Source organism: Nannobrachium achirus, assembly GCF_963921795.1.
Source record: "Nannobrachium achirus genome assembly, chromosome: 11".
Taxonomy (NCBI): Eukaryota; Metazoa; Chordata; class Actinopteri; order Myctophiformes; family Myctophidae; genus Nannobrachium; species Nannobrachium achirus.
The window spans coordinates 49,870,006-49,874,884 of NC_137820.1; positions in this window are offsets into that span (position 1 = coordinate 49,870,006).

Genomic DNA, 4,879 nt, shown 5'->3' on the forward strand with positions numbered 1-4,879 from the left:
ACACAATCAGTGTGATCTCTTTAAAAAAGCACATACAAATAGCTGCACAAACAGTGCACCAACTTCAGTTAAATAACATTTGCTTAAAACAAAATGTTTTCCACTTTTCATTGCCTGTATAATTGAGCATACAAGACAGTATAGGAATATAACAGAATACAAAGTAGAGAAAAATAGAAATCCTTCAGAGCCTCTAAGGACAAAACTATTGTTCCTCCAAACATAACAGTAAATGTTTGTAACTCATAACATAGTGTGTAAACATCTTTAACTCAAACATACAGTAGCTGCATAAAGTACACTTCTTTCTGTGGACTAATATACAAGACAGACATTCAATCCATCATACAGTACCAACATGAATTTTAGTCTTGGTCGTTAGGCCAACCCAAACCTATAATCAACAGAGTTAAAGGACTGCATGTCTGTCTGGAAGGAATGAAACTCTGTGTAATGTAAAGAAAGAAGTAGGGTTTCAAAACATGTTGATGCTTCAGGTAAGGACCTAGAAATAAATGCCACCTTCAGCTCCGTTGGTGGAATCTCCCAGGTTACCCAGAATTTGATGAGGTTCTTCAGTTCCTGGCTTGATACTGGAATGAGAAAGTATAAATTAGTATTTCTGCTGGTATCTACAGTACATTATAATTTTCATAGCTGATAAAGGCTTGAATGGTCAGTATACTGTATGTAGCCTGGCTGATAGGGAGTGGCACAGGACACAGAAATATCTTTGGGGTTCTTTATTCCTAGTAAGTTGGTCTGTAACTTTAAGGTATTTTCTTTTGAAATGTAAAAACCAGAAACAACTACAATGCCACAGTTTGGCTAGTATGGCATGCAAACCTCAAATTTAGCTCTCAAAATGGAAGGATTCTTTTTTTATTATTTAATTACCTGAGCTGTGCAACCCTCTTGGGAAACCGGGAACAGATGTGCCACAACGTCTGGTCTTCCTTGTATGAGCGGTCTCCTTCAAACCCTTGCGAAACTGTTTGCACTGGCGAATGGTCCGGGCCATGACCTACAAACACATTTATGGTTAATACAATTCAGAATCAAAGTCTGGAGTGACTTATTATCAGTGTCAGCCGGCAACACACAAGTTTGTCATAGTTAGTTAGACCCCTGGGAGATGGTTTGCTGAGGTGGAGCACCACACCTACCATCAGCTCCCAGTACTTGCCCCACCCAAGCCGTGCTACTCATACGCTGAGTTGGCGCTGCCCAATATCGAACTCATGACCTTGAGATCCAAAGGAGAGAGCTCTACAGACTGAGCTACCAGTGGACACATGACGTTCATAATAGCAATGATAATGTGACAGAAGTAGAAATAGTATGAAAACCAGTAGCTATAGAGCAGTGAAGTCTGACGTCATTTACCCATCCTACCTGGTTAACGTTTTTCCCCCCCATTCTGAATTCCCATTGACTTTTTTTTCATATCGTGTCATATAAGAACTGTGTTCCAAACATGAACAGATTATCTCAGCGGTTTGACTCATATGGATATGAAGAATCAACTGATGGTGAGAAAACGCTAATGTTACTGTCGCTGAATTAGATACATTTTCGCTAGAAACAGGCTTTATCAAATATGAGTGAATGACTATCATAAACCATACAGAGCCACCGTTTGTTTATTTTTGGACCACAATGCTTATATATGAGACGATTGTAAGATGACTCAATGTTATTCTCCATAGAGAAATTACTTCCATGAACCAGGGGATGAGCGAGTCACGTCATGACTTCACTGCTCTATAGCAATGTTGTTTTAAACAGTCATTTCACAATTCACCTTATTCCTGGCCATGACAGTTAGGTAGGGGATTAGGAGTTGGCGAGGCTCATTTTTAATAAAGTTCACCTTTCACTCTGTACTTGGTCTGCTCTTTTCCCCCCTCTACAAAACCTCTTTGCTGAAAATAGCTGATCTAAGATCTGCTATTTTTGGCTAAAGAATATGGACGCTAGGGTTCAAGTGGTTAAGGAGAAAAAAGGTTTCTATCACACGAAGATTTGGAGGACCCCTGTAGTAACTCTGAGGACCCACTGTTGAAGAGCCTTGATGTAGCGACAGAGCAGTTGTCCTGAGAAGGCTGGAATAAAGTATGTTGAGATTGGTAGATGAAGGAACACATTGCTCTGGGTTGGTGCCCTCTGGGGTGCAGCGGCAGCAGGGGCCAGTGCTCTGTGGGAGGGTGTAGAGGTCCCTGGGCACCATTCTGTTCCAGTGTTGCCAATAATGGTATACAGTCCCATTAGGGTCTTTGATTTTCTGAAAAGCAAATTTAACAGTAGGCTAAATGATAGGTTTCATAGTCTAGTGTTCAGCGCAACAGACACTGTACAATTTAGGCATTTAGCAGGTCTACACTATTCAGTGCAACAGTAAGCAAGGTAAAGATGTACTGCACTACAAATGAGACAGTGTAGTGCCTCAATAATCTAAGATTTTACTGTAGGTAAACCTAGCGTCATGGAAGAAAATAAAACAATATTGTCCATTGAATTGATGAATGCATCAGTCACAGACTACAGATCAAAGTCTCTTCACCAAAAGGAGCAGATCTACAAGCCCACTTGTTGCGAGCTTGTAGATCTGCTATTTTTGGTCAATATTCCCCCCAGAATAGGGATGCTGGGTTTCAAGTGGTTTAAAGTATGAAGTTAAACAGATATTTGTTGTGATATGTATTGATGAAGTGTAGTTATTTATATTGACCACAAGATGGCAATGATACCTCTTTGACACCTGATACTTGATATCTATAGTGACTCCTCCCCAAACATTTCCAGTTGGAAGTTGGATGTATGATGTTTCCACTACCACTGCCAGTCTTGAAATAAATTAATTGAAAGAACCCAAAGTTTCTTTATTGATAGAAACATTACATTTCTATCAATCTGGTGGAAGAAATAGCTTACCCCATTGATTGATTGATTGAAGAATTTATTAGAAGTTTGCAATAGAAAAAAGTACAGTTTCGTGACAGTACAAATCACTGGTACAAGGTCAACTAAAAGGAGATCCTAGAAAGCCGAGGCTTATTTCCACAGGAACCACACTTTAAGTATCTCATATAACATCTCAAAGTGGAGTCCTTGAGGGGGTTCCAGGCTAAACATTACTCTCAAGTTTTCCTTGTGACATACTGTCTTAAGAGGAAAATACCAGTATTTACTTTTGATAATGTGATAAGGGGTGCCATTGATTAAAAAGATAATTATAGAAATAACCTGAGCCAATAAAAGTTTGAAACAATTTAATATCTTTATCTGTACCTAACCTCACAACACATCTGTCTTAAGTTAACAACATGCAATTAGCAATACAGTTCATCGTTTGCATAAGACTGCATGATGTAAACACAAATAGCTTATCAAAGAGCTAATATAGGCCTATACATTTGAAATAGGTAGAAGCTAGGTTTATCCTGTCCGTGCCCCATATGAGTTTGCTAATATTAAAAGTAATTAAAAACAGACAAATGTATCAGTCATCTATGCTATTCTAGCCTATATCAGTTTTCAGAACAGAACTTGGCTTGCATCAAGATGCTTAAAAAAATAGGATCTAAAATTGAATCATAGACGTGACTACTGTATTCGTTTATGCAACAGCTGACCAGTTAAAACCAGTGGTATAAAGTAGCTAAGTACATTTACTTTAGTATTGTACTTAAGTACAATTTGGAGACATTAATTGTACTTTAATGAGTGTTTAAGTAACTTTACTTCTACTCCCCAACATCTCATTAGGCAAACATTGTACTTCTACAACATACTAGTTACTTTGATTGCAAAAAATAGATTAACCCCACTACATTTCGGTACCGTGACGCATTGTGAGCTTATAGATCGGCTATTTTTCAATGATTTATTTTATACATGTACTTTTAATTGAGTACGTTTTTAATCCCGAACGTTTACTTTAACAGAGCATGTCTAAATAGCAGTATATACTTTTACTTGAGTAAAACAGCTGAGTACTTTTCCCCACCAACATGAAAATAAAATAATTAGATCTTATAAAAGTCCTGGGGTTTTGACATTAGGTCAGTTATACTCTACTCTACCAGAACGTTTGTCCTAGAAGAGCTTATTTCAAACATTAATTCCACATTAATGCATTCTATTTTAGTAAACAAACCTCCACGTCGGCCATTATCCCTCCTGCAGGCAGCTCCGGTGTTGTGTCCTCTCGACCGATGGGACTATGGGCTAAAAGCCCCTCCTAGTCTCCGCCCCCCATTACCTGATTGGTCAATACACGAGCCAAAGAACTTCACATGTCACACGAGAAAACAGTGCCATAATTCTGTGTTTTGTGTCTCCACAGCCATTGGTCCACACGAGCACAAAAAGTTTTGTGTCTCCACAGAAAAAAATTTGTGTCTCCACAGCTCTGTTGATCCGTGTTTTGTAAATCCACACAAGTCTGTTGAGCTGTGTCTTTCAGATCCACAGGTCTGTATCTGTAATTCACAACTTGTATTTTAAATCCACAAAAAGATTTGCAACTTGTGTTTTTATTTTGTGATCCACAGAAAAGATTTGCAACTTGTTTTTATTTTGTGATCCACAGCTTAAGATTTGTAGAAATATGAGATTTGTAAAATACTGTGAATTGCAAAAAATATGTGTGAATTTTATTTTGCGGTGCACAAAACATGCACACACGTGTGATTTTTTTTTAAATACGTGTGAATATTTTTAAAACACGTGTGAGTATTTATTTTGCGGTGCACAAAACATGCACACGCGTGTGAATATTTTTAAAACACGCACAAGGTATATTGGCACTAAATTCGCTCCATACATTCCCACTGGGAAAAATATCTACCACAGATATTTGCCACAGATACTTCTA